Genomic DNA, 13,951 nt, shown 5'->3' with positions numbered 1-13,951 from the left:
ATGCTAGTTAACTGAAAATTGATGTATAGATCCTTCTTTGTGTTAATAAAAATGGGAACAATAACATGAAAGTATTGCTGGTAATTTTCAACATTAAAAGACCACAGAATATATATATATATATATATATATATATATATATATATATATATATATATTCATTTGCTGTAATTGGGGTATGGAATATAATTAACATGTATTGAGGTAAAACTTGTGTTACATTATAATGTGTGTGTGTGTGTGTGTGTGTGTGTGTGTGTGATGAAGGTCATGAGGCACAAATGTTTGAAACCTTCATTCATGCTTTTAAACGCCCATTTTCCTGATCATTGATTACCATGTTGTTTTACTTTAAGCCCCAAATACAGTACTCAACATAGGCAAGAATGGAAGATGTGGGTTAGTAACATTTTGTACCTTTGTGGTCAAAATGTACGCAAAAAACAAGTTTTCTTGCCCCCTAGAAAACACACCTTTACTTTCAGATGTCATCTGCAATTTCCCCAGGGTATTTGACTCTCAGGATTTTTATTTTCATTTTGACTCTGTTTTAGAAATTGATTTGTTGGATGCAGTTCAAACAGCAACAAAAAGTCAGAGCTGAATACTGACATAGTTAACTATGTAGGTTAGATAATATATCTCAGTACCTGACACTGCAGTAGCTGAAGCCCAAAGTGATAAAACGGGTACCATTTTCAAGAGTAGGGATGTACATGGAATTTGATGGTTTCAATCTGATCAAGCTTTTCCCACATCACACCACCTCCTGCATCAAGGGCCCAGTTAAGAGCATGCTGGGGCGTAAAACAGAGAATCTAGCAGCATTTGAATAGTGGAGAGTTAAGCTCATGAACTTCATTAACATTATGATGCATTGTGCCATTTTCTCATGAGAAGGAAAGATAGATCATCAATGCTAAAAAAGAGGGCAGGAGGTAATATAGTTGCTTAAATGACTATAAAGTGGTACCTCAGGTTAAGTACTTAATTCGTTCCGGAGGTCCGTACTTAACCTGAACTTAACCTGAAGCACCACTTTAGCTAATGGGGCCTCCTGCTGCCGCCACACCGCCGGAGCCCGATTTCTGTTCTTATCCTGAAGCAAAGTTCTTAACCTGAAGCACTATTTCCGGCTTAGTGGAGTGTGTAACATGAAGCATATGTAACCCGAGGTACCAGTGTAGTTAAGATTCCTGATGGTTTCTCTGCATCTACAGCTATACAGATGTACCTCATGTTACAGGTGTTTCAGGTTACAGACACTTCAGGTTACAGACTCTGCTAACCCAGAAGTAGTACCTTGGGTTAAGAACTTTGCTTCAGGATGAGAACAGAAATCGCGCGGCGGCAGCGGGAGGCCCCATTAGCTAAAGTGGTACCTCAGGTTAAGAACAGTTTCAGGTTAAGAACGGACCTCCAGAACAAATTAAGTTCTTAACCCGAGGTACTACTGTATATGACTACCACTATTAATTGGGGGATACGTAGCACGGTATGGTGGATATCAGAGAATTGTTCGAATCAAGAATAGATTTAGAAAATAACTTTTATTGGATTTCTTAGCTGTATTGATAACGGTAGGATAGGAATCTTTTTGGTTGCACCAAGTTATTTCCTGTTTGAAGGAGGAAGGGATAAAATATATAATCTGCACTATTTTAGAGCCTGTGTGTCAATCAGTAGGACTGCAGCTACAATTTGAAAACATTTCGGGGGAGGCCCATAGCTCAGTGGCACAGCACATCCTTTCATACAGCCCCAGCATCTCCAGAGAGAGAGTCCTGCTGGAAAATTGCGCTTCAGTGTCAACCGCATAGGGCTAGGTGGTCCATTGATCTCTCTCATTGTAAAGCAGCTTTATATGTTCCAATGTTTCATTCAAATACAGAGGTTATTGATTTGGGCAGGGGGTTGGCTTGTATTTTATAAACTAGAGGAATGCTGGTGGAGCTTGGCACTTAGAGAATAGTACTGATCTGGGTTCCAGCTCAGGCTCTGTTACCCCATCCTTTTGTCCATGTACCACCACAGGTTCTTTTGGTCAGGTTATCTGTGATCATAGCATTTTTCACTATGCTATATAGCCAATGTGCTCAGTCCCTATGCATTCCCATCTGTTAACCTGCCGGTAATCTTTTTTCTCTTTGCTTGCATCACACTTTTCGTATACCCCCATTTCTCCATTTGGAATCATCCAAGAGGTTTGCCCACAAACCTTACATTGTGCACATCTCGTTTTAAGCTACGCCAGGCTATTTTGCACAAACAATATATTCTGGACTGCACTGCTTGAGAACTAGAGGCTGGGCAATTACAAGTTTGACTGCTCCCCCTTACTACTTTTGTATTTTAAAAAAGCTCAGTGTATATAGAAAAAGGAAATATGAGGGGATTTTTTTGCGTATGGGAACTTTGGAATGAGTGATTCCACCTTAAGCATTTTCTGCATTAATCCTCAATTTTCCAATTAAATGTGGGTCCTAAAACATACTGTTTTATATTAGCCATCATGTCAATACTGTCATACAGTATGCAACTTCCTTCTTAAACAGCGAGACAGTACTGTGACTGACAGTAGCGCCAGCACAGACATTCACTATTTATGAAGAGCAGCATAAACACCCCTTCATTTCATTTGTTACCAGTTTACTTTTAGAGAGAGAAAAACCTGCAATCCAGCCAGAAAATGAGCTCAAATGCTTTTATCCTGCTTAATTTTAATGCACAGCTTACAAGGGTAATTGATCTCACAATTGTTCTCTCCCCAAGCCTCCTGCAGTCTCAATTGACTTGGTTAGTTTTAAAGCACAATTAGTGGCACTATGATTAAGAAAGGCATTCAAGAAACATGAATGAAATACCGAAGGGTTCTGGAAAAATCTTTTCAGATGAACTTTCATGGGAAAGGTGTCAGTTAAGAGTAACAGTCATTGCAAACAATGCTGTAACGCAACTAGGAATTGTCCTTTGTTCACAAATGAGTAAAAAGGTAAAGGGCCCCTGACAGTTAAGTCCAGTTGCAAATGACTCTGGGGTTGCGGTTCTCATCTCGCTTTACTGGCCAAGGGAGCCAACGTTTCTCCGCAGACAGTTTTTCTGGGTCATGTGGCCAGTATGACTAAGCCGCTTCTGGTGAAACCAGAGCAGCACACGGAAACGCCATTTACCTTCCTGCTGGAGTGGTACCTATTTATCTACTTGCACTTTGACATGCTTTTGAACTGCTAGGTTGGCAGGAGCTGGGACCAAACAATGGGAGCTCACCCCATAGTGGGGATTCGAACTGCCAACCTTCCGATTGGCTAGCCTAAGAAGCTCAGTGGTTTAGACCACAGCGCCACCCACGTCCCACCACAAATGCCTAGCTGGAAGCTAATAAGGTTTTGGAATGTAAACTATCACTGCAGTTTTGTTATATAGAACGAATTACATGAAGGAGCACTTTTTCAGTACCATCTGACCCGGACTTTGGAATCATTGGGAGAGATTATGCCTATGGAACTCCCTCCCAGGTGAAATCAGGTAGTTCCCCACTCCAGCTATGTTCAGGTGCAATGTGAAAACTCACCCATTTGCCCAGTCTTTTGAGGAGAGATTGGTGCTATGGGGGTATTTTTTCCTGTTGTTTTTGAGGATGTTTTATTTTTATTTTTCAAGATTAGTGTAGTGTTTTATGTTAGCCATCATGTGATCCTGTTTGGGAAGAAGGGTGGGATATAAAAATGAATAAATCTGTATTGCAGGATTTGTGCTTTATTTATTTTTCCAAACAGTGCTAGACAAACGTGACTCAAAAGCCTTCAGATCAGACATATGCTGTTTGACATTCTGAAGGTAGGCGAAGCTGCCTGTCTGCTCCTAAATACAGTTGGCTTTTTGAATTATGCATTAGGCTATAATATGGGGACAGCACTTCATATTCTTCTTGGGGGGTGATGATGGAAAGAAGGGGGAGGTATGAGATATACTGCCACTTTTCATTTTTTATGTGTTAGCTGGGTTAAAAGCAACCCTTGAATTGTGTCATTTTTTTCCCTGAGCCTAACTATTTAATCATCTAAGAGAATATCAGCCTGAGTTTTGTGGTAAGATTTATTATGCCCCTAACTGTCAGCAAAGTGCTTGCTTCAACCGAGCATTGGGAAGTACTCCAGTTTAGAACACTAATGGGCTTCAGTCTAAGAGAAAAAATAGTGTTGGTGATTGAAATGTCACTGCAGAGTTAGCCCTTCAAGCTGCATGCTAAATGGGACTGAGATCTTGGAGAGATTGGTCTCTCCTTCTCCCTGAGATATTTGTGAGCGATATACCACCAAATGGTATAATGGCAGAGGAGCTTTTATTTATCCTTGTTTTAGAAGCAGCAGGTTTTTGCCTTCATGTGCAAAGAAAATAATCTTATGTTCTGGACATCATTTTGTTGTCATTATTAGTTTGCACAGATTGGTACAGGTCAGAAAAGACTTAACAAATTTCCAAATACTTGGAAGCAAACCAGCAACACCACTGGGAATAGAATGAATGCTTCAAATCAGACTGAATGTCGTTCTGCTCCATCCCTAATCCAAGCAATCTTAGTGAGAGACTAGTATCAGTCTGTGTAAAACATAGAAAAATATTCCCTTTTCATCAATATTGGCTTGACAGAGAAACCATTAGTTAGGAATGTGGAAAAAGGTGGCTGTTTCCATGGCATGAAGACACTGAGAACACTCTCTCTTAGCTTTGTCCTTGACTGATGTTGTCATTGCTTTGGTCCATTTAATAACTCTGGTGCACTGCAAGTATGTTACCTTTAAAGCAGAAATTGAGGAGAGGAAGCTAGAAATAAGCCTTTCTTCCTCTGCCAGTTTGCCTCTTAATAATCATAGATGCCATTGCATCCCATTTAATTGTTTCTGCTGCCATGAGCAAAAACAGTCACGAAACACTTGCCTCAGCTAGAAATTCGGGATTGATTTGATTAAGCTTGTACTCTATCGAAACACACTTTCGCTAGGCTGCAACAAGGTTTGGGACAATAAAATTACCATGACTCTCCCTGTGTGGATTCCATATGACGTCAGGAAGAGAAGCTTTAAAAGCTGCCTCTAGGCTTCTGTCACGATCCCAAGATCAGCAGCGACCCAGACACATAGACTGAGGTGCCATTGTTGCTGACCGAGGAGACATAGGCTTTAAGAACTAGATATCGCTACGGCCTCCAATCCTAGGTCCCCAGAAACTGCAGTCCTTGAGCCCATTACCATCAAAGAGCCAGCATACTCCCTGCCAAGGACCTTTTGCACTCTGCAGTGCTAGTGTGACAATGTAGGCAATGGGGCTGCTTGTGGAAAGTTGACAAAATGCTAGGCTCTAGGTTGGGAAGGCTCTGACCTCAGCAGGGAAGTAGAACCTGAAAGGTGTGTAGTCAGTCTGTGGGAAAATAAAATGGATCACTTGAGAACGAAAGTATTGAGCCCTGAAGCTGAGCTCTGTCCGGGGTCCTGAAAATTCTACCACCAACCTCCCTTGCTTTCAAGAATTCTAATCTTCACTGAATCCTGCATTCCATGAATCTCATTCTAGTCCAGACTCCTCGCTGGATTTTTAACCTCTAGTCTGTGGGCTCCAATTTACCAAGACAGCTGCAGGAACGCAGAAATAATACATCACAGTATATTCAAGCTAGGGAAACGTAAGTCTTCCATCCATGTTGAGAAAGTGCTGTATGACTAGTTATAAATGTTATATGCACCCTGTGTACTTTTCCTGCAGATTTAGCCCTCTGCTTCAACATAAGGGTTATCTAATCAAGAAAGGTCAATAATTTTCCTTTGTTGCTGCTTTTCAAGGAAAAAATTTTTTTTATTCTGAATTAGTCCTGTATATTTTCAGTCCCTGTGTCTGTCTGTCAACCCCAATAAGAAGTGTCAGGGTTGTGAATTGTATTTCTAATCAAGAGAAATTGCTGTTTTCTGTATATCTCTCATGCTAAATAGAAGGCTTGCACAAGTGGCAATAGATCAAGGATGGGGAATCTGTGCTCCTCTATGTGTTGTTGGACTCCAGTTCCCATCCACCGTAGGCAGATTCATCTATTGCAGAGATAGGGATGGCAACAGCTAAATGATTCATTGGTCTCCATCCCTGAAATAGATTATTATAAAATTATTGCCAGAAATGGCCGCTTCCCCAATTTTCCTTGTTGCAGCCAGAGTATGAGCCTACACAGAGCATGGAGAAGATTGAACAGGGATCAGAAGCCTACAATGAACAGTGCACAGCAATTTCAGGTGGCTAGGGCAAGGTCAGACTGTACAGCATCTGGGACAACTATCAGTACAATCTCACAAAGAAGAAGGCTGTTACTTGAATAGAAGTCTGAGCACCTAAAAACATAGCCTGCCTATTCAGTGCCTGCCTATTCACCCACTCATTCATTGACAGCAAATGGGAATGAACGCAATTACGAGGGTAGAGAAATAATGGAGGTGTAAATTCTGGTTATCTAACTGAAGAGTGTGAATCCTCTGTTTTGGGGGCCACAGAGCAAGCTTCCTTGGAGTAAAATGAGAGCCAGCTTTGGGATCTGTGGATTCCCACCGACTCATATTTCTAAAGGCCTCATCTGCCTCCAGTTCATCGACTTTGTGACGTAGCAAAATATCTTTTGAAGTTGTCACACATTCGAAGAGATATATTAATGATAACATAAACTGTAAATGAAAAACAGGTTGTGGTGGTGCATTTGGCCTACCTGCACCTTCAGAACCAAGAATAGTAGGGTTGGGTCTCTAGATTGTGGTGTTGTTGTTGTTGTTGTTGTTTAGTCGTTCAGTCGTGTCCGACTCTTCGTGACCCCATGGACCAGAGCATGCCAGGCACTCCTGTCTTCCACTGCCACCCGCAGTTTGGTCAGACTCATGTTTGTAGCTTCGAGAACACTGTTCAACCATCTCGTCCTCTGTCGTCCCCTTCTCCTTGTGCCCTCCATCTTTCCCAACATCAGGGTCTTTTCCAGGGAGTCTTCTCTTCTCATGAGGTGGCCAAAGTATTGGAGTCTCAGCTTCACAATCTGTCTTCCAGTGAGCACTCGGGGCTGATTTCCTTAAGAATGGATGCGTTTGATCTTCTTGCAGTCCATGGGACTCTCAAGAGTCTCCTCCAGCACCATAATTCAAAAGCGTCAATTCTTTGGCGATCAGCCTTCTTTATGGTCCAGCTCTCACTTCCATACATCACTACTGGGAAAACCATAGCTTTTACTATACGGACCTTTGTTGGCAAGGTGACATCTCTACTTTTTAAAATGCTATCTAGGTTTGTCATTGCTTTCCTCCCAAGAAGCAGGCGTCTCTTAATTTCGTGGTAGATCGTGGTAGATTGTGGTAGATCTCAGCAATTGCATCCTACCTATCCTTAATTACTGTCTCTTGAGTTTTGGAAATGTTAACCAATAAGAAACGTCTTGAGTATAATAAGTCATTCAGTTGTTCAACCTTTGGATGACCTTGGAGTAAACGGAAAGGAATTACCATCATAAATATACAATCCAATTATATGCAGCTGATGTATTTTCTCCTGTCTCTCCAGTTGGTGTTTATTTTCGGGCCTCCTGCACTGTACTGCTTCAGCTGAGCAGGGTTTTATCTCCTTTTAAGCATAACCAAAGATTGCTGATCTGAAAAATAAATGTTTAGGGTGGGGTATATAAACTGTTGTGCCAACAAAATGTTATTGTTATTATTACTAATTATTATTATTATTTGCTCACCCCTCCACACTAAGGTCCCAGTTGCAACAATTAAAGCACAATATTAAAAACAGTTTAAAACAACTTAGTTTCAGGCATAAGACGGGTCCTTATTACTCAAGCAATGGTATCAGGAGATTGACAAGTCAAGCTTGTCATAATATATTTGTAGCCACCCATGCCTGGGCGTTGTTTTTGCATCTAAACATTGGAGCTAGAAACTTACAGTGGTACATGACTGGCTGATTCTATGCCCTCAGGTACTATGATAATATACCTGTTAGCCCTTGTTAGCAAAATGTTTTACAGAATTTGCAGATCCCTTCCTGGTCATTTTTTTGCAGTTGCTCTGACAATAACTCTTGTCTCATTCTGCAAACATACCCTGTATATAATTTCTGTAATCTAGTTGTGTTTCAATGCACTATTCAGTGTAGAATAGTACTGTATAGTATGTTTCCTGTAGCAGATCACAGCCAATCTGCTCTCCCTTATCTTTACTTGGTGTTGCAAAGGTAGGATGCAATCCAATCAAAATTAAGCACTTTTAATTTCACTGATTTCAGTGGGGGAGTTAGGCACATGCTTGAATGAAATCAGAAAGCTTAAGGGGAAAAAACACTTTAGCGGGAGTATGTCTGTTGCTTTCAACTTTGCTACAACCCCCACCCACATTTAACATTCTGAATGTATTAATGGGGTACTGGGGTGAAATGGAATCACACAGGAAGGAATACATCATCAAATAGCTTTAAAAATATAATGATTTGTACTCTCTTGGGGGTTATTACTAGCAGTGTGTATTCACAAGTTAATGCCCATCTAATGTAGCCATAGTTTGTACATCAGGATGAAAAGCCATTAACAAGCCCTTTAGAACATCCAAGAGCCTATTTTCAATGTTCATATGTTCCCCAGAATTAGCACAAGATTGCTGGGTACGTTAAATCCAAACAGTTGAAAACTACTAAGCAACGTTTGGTTAGGAATATTGCCTACCAACAGATTTTGGACGATCACAAGTAGATCTTAAAATAAATTGTTCAAAAGGCAGGAACAACCATATAAACATTGTAAAGCTAGCAGCTTTGCAATGGCAGCCTGAAATATCAGGGGTAAATAAAAGCTTTTTCTTGCTTTCATCTGTTCTATAATTTGTGTACGATTTATGAGACTTCTAAAAGGCATGTGGTAACTTGCACATTAGAAGGATATTGTGCGATATTCTGTATCATGCTTAAGTTATCTGATATTAGCACAAAATCACTTTGCTGTAGTAGAGAATCTTTATCAATTGCCATTGGACATGAATAAAAAAAAATCTTTCAAGTGTGGATTTGTTTTCTGATTGAATCTGGGGCAGAGGGGAGCTTTTACAAGGCCAAAACGACATACTGCTATAAAGTAGAATGCTGTTGGCTACTGCCTCATATCAACTGGGAGCAAAACGAAGGAAAAGCATATCAAAAGCATTAATCTCTTATGGCTGCAGTCTAAAGCATATTTATCAGTCCTACCCTGTGAGACTTACTACCAAGTATAAATTTAGAATCAAGACTTTAAAATCATCTCATCATTCCACCTTCTTTGCCAATTAAACCATAAAGTCAATAAATGGTAATGTTTATGCAATTTATAGAAATGCAAATAACTTCTCTGCAGAAATATTTCCAGAATGGCCAAATATGCTCACCATTAAATACTTCCAAAATTCTAATTTCCACTTATCCCCATTGCTGTTATTTGGCATCTCTCCATCATCCTTATGTATGCATCTAAATAGGGTTGTGGATATTTATTTGGTTTGAGGCTATGCTCTATTCAAATGACTTTTTGGGTGTGAGGACCTTCAACGCCTTCTCTCTCTCTCACGCATAATCCAATAGGGAATTTTGTTCCAATTCAAATGCATGTTTGAGAGGAAACATCCATCAGATCAGGTTGGTCCACTGCTCCCTACATTCAACTTCAGCCATGATGGATCAAAGTGCCTACAGTTCTCAATAGTGCCATCAAAACTGTCTTTCTCTCTATAAATGTGTCCCTTGATTTATTCACCTCTTTTTACAACACAACTAATGAATATTGACCAACTGTGCTCTCATATGATAATTAAGATTGCTCTCCTTGGGAAATATCTGTTTTGTAATAAAATCCCTTCTAAGAGATGGGTCTAAACAGAAGTCTTTAAGGATATTTTACAACCTATCACTAGCTGGAGTTTTAGTGTTCTAGTCCATTAACACTCAGCTGCTGGAGACAAAGATCGCAAGACCAGGTTAGTTTTAAACCTGAGCCTGCAGAGCTGCTTCCTACAAAATCATGTTGTAGCTGAGCATTTATTTCAGCAGCAGCAGGATTTCCCCCAAAGTCATGAGACTAACTGAAATGTATTGTTAAAAACAACAACCCCAAATGCTGTTTTGTTTTCTAACCTCTCAAAGAGGCATCCTATAATCAAGATACATTACTCTTGTGACTAAGCAGCTGCCCATGAATTGCAGGTCATAGATTGCCTTTTGTAATCTCTGCATTCTTGTTTCTCTGAAAGCATTTATCAGTTACAATTAGGAATAGAGGAAAAATCAGATTCAGTTCCAGTTTAAACCTGAATTTATCAAATTCTCACTTTCCAAAACAAGATGGAACCAAATCACAACCATCCTTTGAAATTTGCACTTACCCATATCTTGTGAAAGGGGACGTGGGTGGTGCTGTGATCTAAATCACTGAGCCTAGGGCTTGCCGATGAAAAGGTCAGCGGTTCGAATCCCTGCAACAGAGTGAGCTCCCATTGCTTGGCCCCAGCTCCTGCCAACCTAGCAGTTTGAAAGCACACCAAAAAGTGCAAATAGATTAATAGTTACCGCTCCGGCGGGAAAGTAAATGGTGTTTCCGTGTGCTGCTCTGGTGTCGGTGTTCTCTTGCACCAGAAGCGGCTTAGTCACATGCTGGCCACATGACCTGGCCACATGCGGAGCGGACAAACGGCAGACAAACACTGGTCACCTCAGCCTGTAAAGCAAGATGAGCACTGCAACCCCAGAGTTGTTTGTGATTGGACTTAACTGTCAGGAGTCCCTTTACCTTTAAATCTTGTGATGCAGTTTTCCAGCCAAAATGTGTATAAAAGTAATATATTAGTAAAAATAACATTAAAAACGCATTAGGGTTTTTTGAAAAAAATGTTTACGTTAGTCAAAACTGCACGTGGAAATGTGTTTATTAGGAGAAATTTTCATGGAATTTTAAAATAAAAATTGCAAATTGCTGTAGAAAACTGAAGAACAAATTAAGATTGGAAAAATAAGATATGGAAAGAACCAACATTAACAAATCTTTTCATCCCTACTTATAAGCAATAATAGAGCAGGAGCAACTACCAATATATAGCAAGGATAGTAACAGATTTTAACTCCAAAGTAAACAATGTATAACAGTTTAGAAAGCGACACCTACATGATTCCAGAACTCACCACTTTCTGAAAACATTGGGGTGATCCAGGCCACATTAGTTGAATGGATATCCCTTGATTTCAATTGGAACTGGTGGTCATCCTAAATCCACCTATCTGGGAATAAGCCCCATTGAATTCAATAGGACTTTTGAGTAGGCATGTTTAGGGCTGCACTTTTAAACTGGATCCAAACTGGATCCAAACCGCTACCCTTTGTAGGTAGTTTGTGCATTTCAACTAAGGCATTACAGAAAATATAGTATCCTTTTACTAAATAGATCAGTATTCTTTAGAGAGATACATATACAGCTAAAAGTTATCGCACTACTTTACCAGCACGTAATGGCAGATTTAAATGTGTGTGAGTACCTCAGCATCAGTTACTCCCTTGTTGTATTGTTTTTAAGATTGCATTGTTAGAATAATTCTTTCTTACATAAATCACAAGAGCAATGAAATATGAGATTAAAATTGACTCAGCAAAAATACTGCTATTTATCTTATTTATTTATTAAATAATTAATAATTTGCCTCTCAGTTGCCCAAACCAGTTTCCCTTACACTACCACTTTAGAAAATCTTCCCCTTCTCTCTGCTTATCATGAGCCAATCTTCTTATTTTATTTTATTTTATTTTATTTTTAAAAAACAACAACCTTGAATCAGGAGACACTGAACAATGCAATGAAGTGGTTTGCAATGTTGTGTAGTGATAAGGAAAGGAAGGAAATTGCTATATCTTTCTTTGGCAAATCTCTACGAAACCTTTCTGAACAATGGCACTTGTCAGACTCTGTAAAACTAACATTCTGTGTCTGCAACAGGAATTGCTGCGGGCAGAAACCTGTAAAAGTTTGTGTTGTGACCTTCTCATTTTGTGTTATTGGTGTGGAATTGCGTACTTCATATGGAATGCTGAGTATCTTAACTTCACGAAACTTTTTGACCCTCTTCACATGTCTGTAACATTCACACAAAACTGGATGGAGGGTACTAATGAAACATGTTGAAGCCACAAATGCCACTGCTGGACTTGGAAAGTGCAACATTTAATTCAGAGTAGTTTGCACACTTAACTACCAAGCTACTACATCTGATTGGCAGTCTTGGGAAGATCATGAAATAATTCATTTTTCAGAGGTTTTTTTTTTTTTAAAAAAGTACATATTTGTTGTACATAACTGTACATATAAATGTTGGCACTCAGGAAAACTTACGGGCCTTTTAGGATCCTGATCAGTGCCATTCCATTCCCCAAGCCATACTTGTTTTTCCCCAGCGGAATTATAGATACTAAAATACTATTCCTGACAAAATATGAAATATGCATATGTCCTAATCGTGGAGCCGAATATCAATAGTCAAATATTTAGTTTCACATTTGCAGGTGTTGAGCATCAGTTGGTAAATGTAAAATGGGATACTAGGAGCAGTATATAAGGGAGAAGCAATAAAAAAGAGCTTATTTCCTCATTTCAACAAAAATTTGATGTAACGTTTGGACAACATCTTGTAGTAAAGACACAAGGCTTAACTATTTTAACATAGGCACTGCCAATGAAATTCTAAGGAAGCCTTTATCTGCATGATTCATTGCCACAGTATTAAGGGTTGAACATCATTGCAAATTTTAACTGTATTTTTTTTTGGGGGGGGGCTTCTTCAGCTAGAAGGCAGCTGAGGAACTTGTGTAAGAGAGAAAATAATGAGGGCATATATGTAGGAGGAGAGAAAGAAATGTTTTGACACTGCAGAGTGACAGATATGGTGTAGTGCCTATCACTGGGGCCCAAAATAGGTGTGTGTGTGTGAAGTAGATATTCAGGCTGACTTGAAATGAGGTTCTGTGTGGATTTTACAAAAACCTGCAAAAGAAAAAGAATGGACTGAATGCCTATAACAGTAAGATGTAGGTATTTGAATTCCCCATTTGGTTTCCTTCTCTGTTTCTCTTCCCTCCACCACCTCTGATTTTTAACATGCCTGCTTAACTATAAATGGCAGGATACTATTATTATCCTTGGGATTTTATACGTAGGTTCCCCCCCCCCCATGCAAACCTGTCTGGCAAATGTAGTAGAGGTTTTGCATCCATGAATATCATCCTAACATAAAACATGCATATTTTTTCTGAGACGCCACTGTTAATGCAGGTCAGGAGCGTGACATTTTGTAAACAATAGATGCCTGGCTGGTGGTAAATCAAAGCAGCTTCTCCAGCAGTTAGCCGAATGGCACAGGATCTGGCCCTTAGTCTCTGCTGCTGACTCACTGCAGGCAGCCCCAGCAGCAGGAAAAGGGGGAAAATCTGTGATGGGAAGTTGTAGTGACATCCCATCTACTTCATCCAATAAATTCTGCAATGAAAGTAAGAGCAGGATGAGAATGAGAATGAACGATGGGTCTGGCTGCCTTGCACTTCTCTGAATAAAATGTCTTGGGGATATCATGCTTTGGTTTTGATTACCAGCATTTCTTCTTTTAAAGCATTTGACAGAAGGTGTCCCACTCCTCTCTGCAAAGGAAGAGATTCTTCTTAACAAAAGGCAAGCCTTTCTTTGTAGTGTAATCATCCACCTCTTTTTTTTCCCCATGTGCATATAGCTGTCATAATTTCGAATGCTACTTTGTGGGCCTGCCTCATTATTGCATGTCTTAGGAAAGCCCCCCCCCCCTCCCACATTATGATTTTAAGACATGGCATGACGCACGGAGGCACTTCCATGTCTGAAAGGAACGGCACATTTTATTGTCT

The 13,951-nt window shown here is 39.9% G+C and overlaps 1 protein-coding gene and 1 long non-coding RNA gene across 7 annotated transcripts in view; one reads left to right on the top strand and one right to left on the bottom strand.

The window, feature by feature from the left end:
* Nucleotides 1-13,951, top strand: part of NRG1 (neuregulin 1) — a 492,259-nt gene that overhangs the window by 407,846 nt on the left and 70,462 nt on the right. The gene's annotated exons all lie outside the window — the stretch shown is intronic.
* LOC310668051 lies at nt 4,416-10,563 on the bottom strand. The gene is made up of 3 exons (XR_014506581.1): nt 10,422-10,563; nt 7,521-7,666; nt 4,416-6,132 (listed from the first exon to the last, which is right to left on the bottom strand). It is a non-coding gene; the product is annotated as an uncharacterized lncRNA (long non-coding RNA).

The sequence above is a fragment of the Podarcis tiliguerta genome (assembly GCF_965153285.1).
Source record: "Podarcis tiliguerta genome assembly, chromosome: 17".
In the NCBI taxonomy this organism is placed as follows: domain Eukaryota; kingdom Metazoa; phylum Chordata; class Lepidosauria; order Squamata; family Lacertidae; genus Podarcis; species Podarcis tiliguerta.
The sequence above is the reverse complement of the archived record's forward strand: the minus strand, read 5'-3'. Positions and strand labels throughout refer to the sequence as shown.